We start from the raw sequence: 14982 nt of genomic DNA, 5'->3' as shown, positions 1-14982 counted from the left end.
TCACTCAGGAGGGTGTGGTGCTGATAACACCAAGGCCATGGGTTCGGATCCTATATAGGGATGGCCAGTTCACTTACTGGCTGAGCGTGGTGCTTACAACACTGAGCCAAGGGTTAAGATCCCCTTACCGGTCATCTTTAAAAAAAAAAGAAAGAAAACAGCAAAAGGAACCCAAGAACAGAATGAAGAAAATCAGGGGGACTGCAAAGGCCAATGTTGGTGCTGGCAAAAAGCAGGAGTAAAGATTCTGCAATTATTTTATCTGTGGTGATTGTGTGAATTTTTCACAAGAGGATTAATAAACTACAAAAAACTAAAATAAATAAATAAATAAAGCCGATTTTAAAAGAAGGGGGCTGGCCAGTTAGCTCAGTTAATTAGAACACAGCCTTTAACACCAAGGTCAAGGGTTTGGATCCCCATACCAACCAGCTGCCAAATAAATAAATAAATAAATAAATAAATAAATAAATAAAATTAATAAAAAAATAAAAAGAAGGAGGGCTGGCCAGTTAGTTCATTTGGCTAGAGTGTGGTGCTGATAACATCGAGGTCATGGATTTGGATCTACTTACCAGCCAGTAGCCAAAAAAAAAAAAAAAAAGAAAATGGAGACTAAAAGGAAGAAAAAATAAAAAACCACTGGATAAAGTTAATAGCTTAGATATAGTAGGAAAAAACCTAATTAACCTCAAGATACAGCAATAGAAAATATCTAAAACAAAATGCAGGAAGAAAAAAGTAGCAAAAACAAAATTAGCAAAATATCAGTGAGCTATGTAATATATACATTTAATTGAAATCCTTGAAAAAGAAAACAGGAGAAAAGCAAAAATATTTTTAGAACTAATGGTTGAAAAATTTCAAATTTGATTACTATAAACCCACAGATTTAGGGGAGGAGAAGTGGTGGATTAATGGGTACAAAACTACTATCTACTGTAAGTGAATCATTGTGCAGTACATGGATGTATTGAAATAACACACTATACTCCACAAAAATGTACAAGTAAATGTTAAAATAAAATTTAAAAAAGAAATAAAAACCCCACAAATTCAGGAAGCTTAATTAATCTGAGGCACAAGAGACATGAAGAAAACTATGACAAGGCTCATTGTAATCAAATTCCTTAAAATCAGTGATAAGGACAAAATTATAAAGCAGCCACACACACTCAAGAGAAACAAAGAGAAGGGTGACAGTAGACTTCTCATGAGAAACAATGCAAGCCAGAAAATAATGGAGCACCATACATGAAATATTGAAGGGGGAAAAACTGTCAACCTAGCAACAAAGCAACTGTTTTTACTTAGGAAAAAAACAAACCAACAAAAAACTTTCAAAAATGAAAGTAAAATAAAGACTTTTCCAGATATACAAAATCTGAAATAATTCATCCTCAGCAGATTTGCACTACAAGAAATGTTAAAGGATACTCTTCAAGTAGAAAGAAAATGATAACAAATGGAAATATGGATTTACACAAAAGACTGAAGAGCACTGGAAATGGTAACTATGTGGATAAATACAAGGACTTTTTTTCATGTTATTTAAATATTTTTATAAATAACCAGCTGCATTTAAAGCAAAATAAATAGTGGTATATTGTGGGGTTTCTGACATATGTAGGAATAAATATAGGACAGCAATAGCATAAAGTCCAGAGGGGAGGAAATGAAAGTATATGAGAGTACTTCAAAAGGTTTCATGGAGGGTTGGCTGGTTAGTCCCGCTGGTTAGAACAGTTTTATAACACCATGGTCAAGGTTTGGATCCCTGTACTGGCCAGCCACAAACAAACAAACAAAAAGTTTCGTGGAAGAATAGAATGAAAAAATAATATGAATCCATAAACTTTTTGAATCACCCTTGTACTGATCTAATGTTTTTATACTATATGTGAAGTGGAAAATAACATCAATTGAAGATAGACTGAGATAAGAAAAACATATGTACAAAGATGGCAGAAAAAGAAGAAAGCAGGAACAAAGAACAGATGGGATAAAGAAAAAAATAGCAAGACGGTGGATTTAAACCTAACCGTATAAATAACAACATTAAATTTAAATGGTCTAAACACCCCAACTAAAAGGCAGAACTCATCAGATTAGATTAATAAAAAAAAAAAAAAGGCAAGACCCACACATATGCTACCTACAAGAACAAACTTCGTATATGAAGTGTCTTCAAAAAATTTGTGGAAAGATTCTTATTATCTTTTCATTTTTTCACAAACTTTTTGAAGTACCCTCGTATATAAAGGTACCAGTAGTCTTAAAATAAAAGGATGGAAAAAGATATCCTATGCTAACACTAATTTAAAGAAAGCTGAAGTGAGTATGCTAATATCAGATAAAGCAGATTTGAGAATAAAAATGTTACCTAGATCAAAAAGAGTAATTTTGTAATGCTGAATGGGTTAATTATCAAGAGTTCATAACAATCCTAAATGTTTATATACCCAAAACTAGAACTTCAAAATACAGGAAGCAAAAACTGATAGAACTGCAAGGCTCCTATGGTTGGAATATGTCCCACAAAGTTCATGTGTTAGAAACTTTATCTCCAATTCAGCAGTGTTGAGAGGTGGGACCTCTAAGAGGTGATCAGGTCATGAGGCTCTGCCCTCAGGAATGTATCAACGTCATTATCACAGGCATTGGTAGTTATCTTGGGAGTGGGCTCCTGATAAAAAGGTAAGTTTGGCCCCCATCTTTCCTTTCTCTGACTTGCATACTCACTAGTCCTTCTGACTTCCACCGTCGGATGGTGTAGCATGAAGTCTCTTGCCAGATGCTGGCACCATGCTCTTGAACTTCCCAACCTCCATATCTGTGAGAAATGAATTTCTTTTCTTTATGAATTACCCAGTCTGTATTCTGTTATAGCAGTAGAAAACAGACTAAGCCAAAGGGGAAATAGATAAATCCACACTTGAATTTTATCTAATCAAAATTTATAAAACACTACATCCCAAAATAGCAAAATGCACATTCTTTTCAAGTGCAAATGGAACATTTATCAAGGTAACTTTTGTGCCGTAAGACAAATATCGATAAAATTTAAAAGATTCAAATCAAGCAAAGTATGTTCTCTCGCCACAATTGAATTAGGTTAGAAATCAACAACTCAAAAATATCTGGAAAATTCCCAAATATCCTGAAAATAAATAATGATTTTAAATAATCAACAGGCCAAGAAACAAAAAAAGAAAGAAAAAGAAAAAAGGGAAATTAGAAAATAAATAAAAATGAAAACACATGTATCAAAATGTGTGGGATGCCCTAAAGCAGGACTTAAGGTGAAATTTATAAAACTAAATTGCGGGAACTGCCCGTGGCTCACTTGGGAGAATGTGGTGCTGATAACACCAAGGCCATGAGTTCGGATCCCATATAGGGATAGCCAGTTGGCTCACTGGGTGAGCGTGGTGCTGACAGCATCAAGTCAAGGGTTAAGATCCCCTTACCGGTCATCTTTTAAAAACAAAACAAAAAAATAAAAATAAAAATAAAAAAAAATACAAACTAAATTGCTATGTGAAAAAGGAAAAAGGTCTTAAATGGATGACCACTGCTTCCACATTAAGAAACTAAAAAAGGAAGAGCAAGTTGAACTCAAAGTAAGTGGAAGAAAGTAAATGGTAAAGATCAGAGTAAAAAAATCGATGAAATAGAAAACAGAAAACCAACAGAGAAAATAAATGAAACTAAAAGCTGGTTCTTTGAAAGACTGACAAAATTGATAAACCTCTAGCCAGACTGATCAGGAACAAAAGTGAAGCAGCACAAATTACCAAATCAGGAATCAGAGAGGTAACAACACTTTCAGAATCTACAGATATCAAAAGAATAATAAAAGAATACTGTGAACAACTCTGTGACAATAAAGTCAACAACTTTGGTGAAATGGACAACTTCCTTGAAAGGCATGAACTGCAAAATCTCAGTCAAGAAGAAACAGAAGAGATAGATAAACCAAATAGCCTTTCATCTTTTGAAGAAGTAGCATTTGTAGTTAAGACCCTTCCCCCGCCACAAAAATCCAGGCACAAATGGCTTCACTGGGGAATTCTACCAAACATATACGGAAGAAATAATACTAATGCTACACAAACTCTTTGGAAAATTGAAGAGCAGGGAATATTTCTCAACTTATTCTTTTAGGTCAGCATTACTCTGATACTAAAGTCAGATAAAAATAGCACAGTGTAAAAAGAAGATTATAGCCCAATATCCCTGATGAACATATATGCAAAATTTTTAACAAACTTTAGCAAATCCTATCTAACAAAATTTTAAAAGGATATTACATCATGACTGAAAGAGATCTAGCCAAAGAATGCAAGGTTAGTTTAACGTTAAGAAAATCAGCACTGGCCCGTTAGCTCAGTTGGTCAGAGAGCAGCCTCATAACACAAAGGTCATGGGTTCAGATCCCTGTATTGTCCAGCTGCCAAGAGAAAAAAAAAGTCAATCACTATAACTCACCATATTTTCTTTTCTAAGCTAGAAAAACCATATAATCAACTCATGTCTTAATCCATTTTGTGCTGCTGTAACAAAATGTCACAGACTGGGAAATTTATAATGAAAAGAAATTAATTTTCTTACAGTTCTAGAAGCTGGGAAGTCCAAGATTGAGGGACCAACATCTGGCAAGAGCCTTCTTGCTTCATCATAACATGGTGTAAGGGCAAAGAGAGGGTGAGAGAGAGAGATAGAAAGAGAGAAAGAAAGAGTGACAAAAGGGGGCTAAACTTGTCCTTTTATAAGGAGCCCACTCTGTAACAAGGAACCCATTCCTGCAATAACAGCATTAATCCATTCATGAGGGCAGAGTCTTCACAGCCTGATCACTTCTTTTTTTTTTTTTGTCGTTTTTTCGTGACCGGCACTCAGCCAGTGAGTGCACCGGTCAGTCCTATATAGGATCCGAACCCGCGGCGGGAGCGTGGCCGCGCTCCCAGCGCAGCACTCTACCAAGTGCGCCACGGGCTCGGCCCCTGATCACTTCTCATTAAACCCCGTCTCCCAACACCGTTGTACTGGGAATTGTTTCCAATGCACACTTTTTGGGAGAATACGTTCAAACCATGGCATCCCAGTAGATACAGATAAAGCATTTGAAAAAAATCAATTTCTGAAAAAATGCTCAGCAAACTAGGAATCAAAAAAAACAAAAACTTCTCTGACCTTGTAAAGAAAATCTATGAAAAACCTACAGTTCATATTATATATTCAATGATAAAAGGATAAATGCTTTCCTCCTAAGATCAGGAATAAGGCAAGTATGTTTAACACTATACCGGAGGTTCTAGCCAGGACAATAAGGCTAGAAAAAGAAATAAAAAGCATCTGATTGGAGAAGAAGTAAAACTGATGTCAACTTACTCACAGATGACATAATCATCTGCATATATACAACAAAGTTAACAGAACTAACAAGTACATTTATTGGGGTTGTAGGAAACATGATCTGTACACCAAAATCAATTGTATTTCTATATATTAGCAACAATCAGAAATTGAAATAAAAATACCATTTACAATAGCATAAAAATATGAACTACTTAGGGAAAATCTGACAGAAGATAAGCTAGATCTGTACACTGAAAACTATTAAACATCGATGAGAGAAATGAAAGAAGACCTAAAGAAGTAGAGAGAGATCCTGCGTTCAAAGAGGTCTTGATGTGGTGATGAAAGACCATGGAAGATGCCATCCAAATAGAGAATTTTAAAAATTGGGATTCAGAGAGTGCTCGGTTCCCAATGATAACTAAATTCTGGATATATTCATGGTGTAAATTTTTGAAAGAGTGAGAAAGTCGGGGAATCAGCTGGGTGGCTCTCCCTGCCCCATGTTTAGAGCACCAAGGAGAGGGTATAGATGTGTGATGGCCAGAACACCTGAGCTAGCCTCCTGGGTTCTCCACTGGCACTGGGGCATGGCTCTCTTGACTTCACAACTTCTTTTGTTCTCCACCATGCTGTCATTCTCGACCTCTCTTCTACTTCCAGGCCATGTTAACCAGACCTTGCAGGACCCATGATGGGAAAGACAGAGGGCACAAGTTCCTAAATATGATTAACTTCAAGTGCTGCTTTCTCCTGGGTAAAGCTGTATATTATGCAGAACATCAGCGACTCTGACAAAATTTATATCTGGCTTGGGGAATTTACTGTTAAAACTTATATTTGTGAAAAAATTGGTCTGTACAGATCCCTATACAGGTCAGCTGCCAAAAAAAGTGGGGGAGGGTGCGGTGGGGATGTCTATAGCCACTAGAAAAATTTGTCTCATTGAGGGCCAGGAGCTTCAACTATTTCCCTTTCTCCTACCCTGCTAAACATCTGAACCTTGCTCTCAGCACATCGTTAGAACTCATGTCTTACTACAATGATGAGGAGCCCAATGGAAAAGAATCAGTTAATCAAGCTGTGTTCATTTTTTGTTTTGATTATTTTTCTGTTTTTTTCTTTACTTTTTTTTCCTTTTATTCTTTTTTTATTTTTGGCTATCTTTGTGTTAATATTTTTATTGCTGCTGTAACCAATTACCACAAAATTAGTGGCTCAAAACACTTACCACAAATTTATTATCTTATACTTATGAAAATCAGAGTCTGAAATGGGTCTCACTTTGTCTAATGATGTCAGTAGGGCTGCATTCCTTTCTGGAGGCTCTAGGAGAGAATCCATTTTCTTGTCTTTTCCAGCTTCTCTAGGCTGTCAACATTCCTTGGTTTATGGCCCCTTACTCCATTGTCTAAGTTATCAATGGCTAGTCAAATTTTTCTCCATTGTATCACAGTGACTCTGATTCTTCTGCCTTCCATCTTTTAAGGATTCTTGTGATTACATTGGGCCCACAATAATCCAGGATAATCTCCCTATTTTAAGGTCAGTTTATCAGCAGCTTAATTCCATCTGCCACTTTAATTCCTCCTTGCCATATGACATAACTCATTCACAGTTTCCAGGGATTAGGATGTGGACATCTCTGTGGGACCCTTATTCTGCCTAGCACACAAGCTAACAATAAAATTGGTCAAGTCATTGATCCTTTTATAAAGTGCCTGACATTCATATTCACTTTCATGGTATCACTGTGTACTGAGATAAACTGATGGAAGTGATTAATACATGCACACTAAAAGTAACCACTCATTTAAAAAATGTATGGAGATCCAAAGAACACAGGAAACAAAAAATTAAAATAAGCTGCCTTAGGTTGAATGTCCCCCCAAAACTTAATCCCTATTATAACTGTTGAGGGTGGGAAATCCTATTATGGTAATTGAAAGTTGGGGCCTTGAAAAGGTGATTAAGTTGGTGGTTTAATGGTGGTCATGGGTGTGGTTCTGAGGGCTTTATCTGCACTACATTCTCCCTTTTTTTTCTTTTTTTTTTTTTAAATAAGATGACCAGTAAGGGGATCTTAACCCTTGGCTTGGTGTTGTCAGCACCACGCTCAGCCAGTGAGCCAACTGGCCATCTCTATATAGGATCCGAACCCATGGCCTTGGTTTTATCAGCACCACACTCTCCCGAGTGAGCCACGGGTTGGCCCTTTGTGGACTACTTTGGACAGCACGGTGAATCTCGTGGCAGCCAATGCTACTACAAGGATTGAAGCAGCATTCATTTTGACAAATTCCTGTTTAATGAAAAGACTTGTGTAAATACCTCAAGTTTTGCATAAGAGGATTCAACCTATGTAATTTAATGACATATATGTAATTAGATTTCTTTTTTTTTTTTTGTAATTAGATTTCATTTGTGGGAGAGTGCATTACTTTGAATGGCAAAATGTATAAACCAGGAATTTTCCCTAAGGACATAATTTGGGGGGAGGGCAGAAAGAAGGGTGACTGATTGGGGAAAAGGGTTGGTAGTGCCTGGGAGGAGAATTTCAAGGAATTTCTGCACTTCAACAAGAGTAGCAGCTGTATTTTTTATTTAAAAAAATCTGTTTAAAAAATTCAAAAAAATTTAAACCAGGGTCAAGGGTTCGGATCCCCATATTAGCCAGCTGCGAAAAAATTAAAATATTAAATAAATAAACTAAATCAAATGGAAAAACTTAAAAATTTAATTAGGGCATTTTGCTAAGAATCCTGGAAAAGTCATGGTCTTGCCCTGGCAAGGATCTAGGGGATAGAATTCAGTTCTACGAAGCTATTTTATGTCTTTTGTGCTTTTGATCCTCACCAGTCCCCTAAAGAAGGAAGTTCCATTTTAAAGGTAAGAACTGTGAGATTCCGAGGGGTCTCCAGCCTTGGTCAAGGCCTTATAAACTAATACCCAGCAATGCTAGGACTGAACCCTCTCCCTATCCCTTCTGCTGCCTCTGCTCTACCTGAGCTATGCTCTCATCACCGTCACCTTCCCTTCCCCCACTGTCTCAGCTGAGACCTCAGGCTACTAGGAAGCAATGCAGGCAAGTGACCCATGGAACATGGAAATCCTGGGTTAGCAGGTGGGAGGGATATCCCAACAAAATGTAGGTACAAAAAATTGGCAAATATGGTTTGTGTGAGGGGATCTGGGAGAGAGTTCAAGGAAGCAGGCCTTTACTCTGGATTGGGTGTTGTCCGGAAGCAGGGGTAATTCTATGACTCGCTACAATAATTTTTTACTGGAGAGATAAATACAGAGCAGAGATAAACCTTTAATTGGTAAAGACAGCTTGTGACTCAGTATCCAGCCTAAGGGTATGTTCGATTCTTTTGAGGTTTAGACATGTTCTTGTTTTTGTTTGTGCTCAGACATGATTATGTAATAGACTTGCTTTTGTCTCATTCCATCACTGTCTCAGAGCAGCCCTGATGTTGGTGTTTTGTGAAAACGTGTATGTTCAACAGAATACCAAGACCCAGCTGTGAGTGCCAGGCTAGCTCCCGGCTGCCTGGGGCTGCTTTTCTGTTCGCCACTCTTTAGTGATATTAAAAAGCAAAATTTCAACAAATTTAAAGATCTAACTGGCTTTCATTAGCAATTCATGAATCACATAGTGTCTTTTCTAAAGATTTAGAAAAAGTGCTCCCACTGGACATGACAGAAGAGACGATTTTTGTAAAGTAGCTTGAGCAAGAATGAGGAAACAGCATAATACAAAAAGCAGATTGGTTAACCTCTGATTACATCAGGTTGCTTTCCTCATCAGGGTTAAAGCAGAGGAGACCTCATTATCACGCTGGCTGAAACCGGCCTGTTTGGGTATTTGACAGTCATCTCTCTCTCTCCTGATTTCTCAGAAGGTCAGACAAAAATTTAGTTTTGGTCTGGTGACATAGATCTTTAGCATGAGTAACTCCATTTTGGTTCGGCCTGTTCTGTTGGGGCCTAGTGCAGAAGTTCAGTCCAAAACAATGGCCTTTAGGGGGGTAGGGATAGCAAGAAATTGGTAAAGGGCCACAAAAAATGATTACATTGTGTAACATTGAATATCCCGACTTGAGCATCACATATTGCACATGGGTATTGATATTCAACGTGGTACCCTACAAATATGTACAATCAATCATGTTTCAATAAAAAAAAAGTGGTCTCCCACAAATTTCATTTAACAGTGAGATTACGTCATTGTGGATAGTAAAGCCAGAATTTTAGCCCCTGAGCCCACACTCATATTGAAGATGCTACATTGCCTTGTGTGAACCCATAGGCCCCTGAAGCCTGGGGATCTGTGCTTTTTATCTGTCTTGAAGAATCAAAGAAACAGACAATGGTGTGAAAGCCACGGCTCAGTGCAATAAAGCCCTTTATAATAACTCAGGTCCTTTAAAAATGCACTGTGGGGTTCTAGGTGCTCAAATAGATGAGCTATCTGAGCAGGCCGGATATGAAATAGCAAAAGCAGATTCAAGCATCAGATAAAGGACAGGACAAGATGACAGTGAAGGTTTGTACCAGCTTGGAGAGTCTCTGGTGCTATTATTACTGGTAGCCTTGTCCTTGTTTGTTGCAGGGCACAAGGTCACAGACTACCCAACATATCCATCTTTGCGTTTCCAGTAGCAAGTGGCAAGCACCTGGCACCAAATAGGCTCTCAAAAGAGAAGTTTGTTTCTTCTCTAAACTTTTTAATTTTTATTTTATTAAAAAAAAAACTTTTTTTTGGTGGCTGGCTAGTACAGTGATTAACCTTGGACCTTGGTGTTAGCAGCACCATGCTCTAACCAACTGAGCTAATTCTTCTTTGAACTTTAAAGCAACCTTCTTCTAACTTTTGACCTGAATGTCCACTTTGACCAGGAAAGACTGTAGTGAAATATAAATCAATATACTTTAAAAAGTTCATGCAAAGAGTCGTATTATCTCAATTCTAATTTTCTGTGAACTTTTTAAAGTACTCTTGTATACCTTTGATGAGGGAAAATGGATTTACAATTCTTCTCTCCTCCTTCTATGGATTTCTTGTTTGCACATGGAATAACAGTAATTACGAAAATACAATCTGCTGGTTAGGGGGCTAAATAGTCTCACCTAAAGCAAGGGACTGGCCAGCCATGCCCACAAAGGCTACGGTTTAGGAGCTGCAGGCATTTTTTTTTTTTTTTTAAGCTAACTATGTGAGGCTTTTGTTTTGCTAACGGGGTGTACAAACCCACAGAAGAGCTAAGTGGCATTTCTTTTCTTTTTTTCTAGAGATGAAGAAGAAATGGCTGAGTGATAGAAGCTGAGCTATCAAATGGGGACTGCGAGGGGAGGAAATGCTGTGTGCTGCTAATGTTGTCATTCTCCTCCATTTCCTCATCATTACAATACCATGTTTTTTCATTAATGAATTATGGGATGTATAGAATGTGCCCTCAACACAGGCACCAGATGATGGCACAGGCTGCTTGTGGGGATGCTGGTAGTATTGGTTAGACAGGTTGCTCTGAAAACTTGAGTGTAGTTCAACTGGATGATACAGTTCTATGTACTGTTCTAATATTTACTAGGCTAAAATGGTTAAGAAAATGAACTGGACATGAGAATTTGATACACAGTTTCCTTAGAGTACTGATTTTAAAAATTATATACTGTGAAGCACCACATCAAAGTACTCTAATCTTACTAAATTTTTATCGTTTTTGAATCCTCTAGTTCTCAAGGGTCATGCTGGAAGAGTGATAAAAAACTGACAAAAAGCTCTCTCCTTGACCAAATTTGCACCTCCCACACCCCCAATCTATCCAGTCCTTGGCCTGCTTAGCCATTTTAGCAAGTGATCTCCTACCCTTGATAGCTGATCAAGGTCCTCATCCCTCACCTTTGATATATGTCCTTGGTGTGCCTTTAGCAAGAATCCTGTAGGTCAGTTTAGCAAGAACCCCCCTACCCATGATATCTCTTCTTAGAAATTTTCTGTCCACTGGCCCCCTCACTGTGCTCATTGACTATAAATCTCCACTTGTCCTTGCTGTGTTTGGATTGACAGGAAACAGGAGGCATGCTCCAACTGAGAAATTTGAAGAGAATTTAATAAAGGGGTTATTTATAAAGGTGTAGGCAGGCTGTAGGAAAATCACAATTGTTAGCACAAGACTGGGGGTGCTAGGACATAGAGAGACCGTGGTTATCAGGATATGGAATGAGAGGGCTTTGTAGGCCAGACACCATGGCCTTCGGTTGAAAGCCACCACCAGCCTTAGGTAACCCTGCAGGGAGGGAGCTATAGGAATAAATACCCCAACTTCAATCTTCTCCCTCCCTCCCATATCTTACTACTATTCCCTAACTGAACCCAATCAGAAACCAGAGGGCAAGGGAGTGGATGGATGGAGTCAATAGAGGTTAGCTTCCTACAGCTCAGAACTAGCAGAGAAAGAATGCGGGTGGGAGGAGCAAATGGAAGATATCTTATTTGCTTAGGCAAAATTAAACAAATAACTGGACTTCAGAATACACTCTCATGTGCGACTTTGGGCATGTGGATTTAACTAACCTGTCTCATAATCTGAAGATGCTGAATGACAATTTTTATCATGTATTGTTAATGTAAAGGACATGTGGAGCTGCCAAACACCCTGTTAGCTATTGCTGCTAACCTCCCAAACTGAGAAGCACACAACACCATGTTTTTATTTTTCCCATTACTGCAGGTTGACTGATTTGGGCTGGAGTGAACAGGCGGTTCTGGCCCACCTGTCTCTCACCTCCTCAGACGAGCAGGACGGCTGAGGAATATTCCTCTCTCAGTGGTGGCAGAGATGCAAGCAAGCAAGGCCAGCAGTATAAGTGTTTCTTAAGCCTTCAGTTGTGTTGTATTAAGCTTCCTGTAGCTGCAGTAACAAATTACCACAAATTTGGGGCTTAAAACAACGCAAATTTTTTACCTTATGGTTCTAGAGATCAGAAGTCTTAGATGGGTTTCACTGGGCCAAATCAAGTTGGCAGGGCCACATTCCCCCTCAAGAGGCTCTAGGGGAGAATTGGTTTCCTTGCTTCATGGCCCCTTCCATCTTTAAAGCCAGCAATGTCGCATCTCCAGTCTGATTTCACTTCCCTTTTCACATCGACTTTTTCTGATTTTCGACCCTCCAGTCTCCCCATAAGGACCCTTGTGATTACACTGGGCCCAGCCAGATAATTCGGGACAATCTTATTTGCAGACCTTCATTTAATTACATTTACAAAGTCCCTTTTACCATGTAGGTTATATAATCACAAGTTCTGGGGATTAGAACATGGACATTTTTGAGGGTGGGTGGAGGGAGGGCATCATTTAGCCTGCCAAATATGTCATATCTGATAAAATTCCATTGGTCAAAATCAAAAAATGGGAAGAACTCTGCCCATGGAGGTGGAATGGGCTGATAGTAAATATTTCCAACAGTAATGTAATCTACCACATATCTGGTAAGGCCTTTAATAAGTGTTTGCTGAATGTGGGTTTGGACCATGGTGACTCGGTACTACACTCTGAGGGCTTACTGAAGACACCAATGAGCATTGATCATCTTATTACAATCATAGCCACACTGTGGTCTGGCCTTGAGTTCCTGCTGGCTCAAGACAATGTTGGCAATGTTGTCTATGGCAAAGGTGGATAAAAACTATAATTAAAGGTCTTGTTTACTTATCCTATTTATAGTGCTGTTGCATATTATAGAATCACACTGAAATTTAGGCTCTGAATTTCCCTTCTTCCTCTACTCATTACCTAGAGCAAGATGACACATGATCTGCTTAAAACCCTCTAAAGTGCAGAAAAAAATCTGCAGGGGTCCTTTAATCCCCTCACCCCTTTGCCAGAAATGGCTCAGAATTCAGCTGAAGAAGCATCTATTAGGGCAGGGAGGTCATGTACTGCTCTGCTTTGAGCATGTTAGGGCAAACCTGAAGTGCTGTATATATTACACTTCTTACAGAGTGTGATGGGCCACACTCTAAGAACACTCATAAACCAGAGCACAGGAAGACAACTGAGACGGCGAGGAGATTCAAAACTGCTGCACTAGACAGGGTTGAGAATGTGTTTAGCCTGGAGAAGGGAGGACCTTCAGATGGCCCGAAGATAACATGATCTGTGTGGCTAGAGGGAGAATCAGGCAATGGTTTTCCAGCTCTGTCCACTAAAAAAGGCCTATGACCAAATAAGCAGCAGTGAGCTCCCCAAGGGCCCAGACTGTAGCTGCTAAATACCATTTTCAAGTAACCGTAACCAGGACTCCTTGGAGAAATGGCTGATTTCAGGTCCAGAACCAAAAACGTACAAGACGAGCCCTGAAATCTGACCATACCAGAAAGCAAGGAAACTGACAAGAGAATTGTTTCAAAAGAACTGAGCGCAACTTGAGTCCTGCTAACTGAAGACAGAACAAGATTAACATTGGTAAGAACTGCAATGGATTGAAATAAATACTTTAAACCATCAGTTCATGGTTTAATGATCTAGGCAAAGATCATCGATGGCTGCCATTATGACAAAAAAAGACACCTAAGTAATCTTTGAGGAACAAAAAACCCCCCTTGTATTTGATAAACCCACTAGAACAGTGGGTCTTATATTTTAGCATGCACAACCACCTGGAGGTCATGTTAAAACACCTATGGCTGGAATCCACCCAGAGTTTCTGATTCAGAGACTGAGGTGGGGCCTGAGAAGTTGCATTTCTAACAAGTTCCCAGAGATGCTGATGCTGCTGGTCCGGGAACCACACTTTGAAAACCATTGCTCTAGGTCTATCAATTCACAGGAAATGCAAGGGACAAGGGAACATGCTTAATGACACCACTGAAAATGCTGTCAACAAATTAAGACTAGGAAGCTATAGGACAGTGACCTGGCTTCTTCAAACACATTGCTAGGGAAAAAAGGACTATAGGTTTAAAGAGACTTTAGATGTCTGAAAGGTATATACTGAACCATCTACAGATGAAATGTCTAGGATTTCCTTCAAAATTATCCAGGGGAGGAAGTGTACAAGTGTGTATTGTTAAAGCTAGATGAGTACATGGGCAGTTCATCATATTATCTTCACTGGTGTTTGAAATTTTGTATGGTAAAAGAGCAATGTATGTAGTACACTCGGGCAGTTCTTGACTAGAAAGTAGGGATAGTAGATATCTTAATACTTGGGCACCACATTCAGCAACTCTGCTTTGCTTTTTTCTTAATTGGCTAGAACAGTATTAGGGTTTAGTTAGAATTTATAGAATGTTTTTATAAAGGCAACTACTATTTCATGAGTGACTGTGCCAAGTACTTTGACAATAGCATTTACTTTTCACAATACCAGAAGCTATCATTTTACAGAAGATGATCCAGCCAATTTTCTCTTGTGTATTCCTCTTGTATAAATGATGTCTCCCAACCTGTTTCTGGCTCTGGGCTATGGGACTCACTTTCCTGCTTGAAAACAGGAAAATGGAGTTTCAGCAGTAATGGAGTTCAATCTGTTGCCATGAAAGCTTTCTCTTCAGCAGCTCTTTCTCAATCTCCAAAATGACTGCGTTCCTCTTAAAGACAAAAAACCCCTTCTT

This window comes from Cynocephalus volans, chromosome 1 (assembly GCF_027409185.1).
Source record: "Cynocephalus volans isolate mCynVol1 chromosome 1, mCynVol1.pri, whole genome shotgun sequence".
Taxonomy (NCBI): domain Eukaryota; kingdom Metazoa; phylum Chordata; class Mammalia; order Dermoptera; family Cynocephalidae; genus Cynocephalus; species Cynocephalus volans.
The sequence above is the reverse complement of the archived record's forward strand: the minus strand, read 5'-3'. Positions refer to the sequence as shown.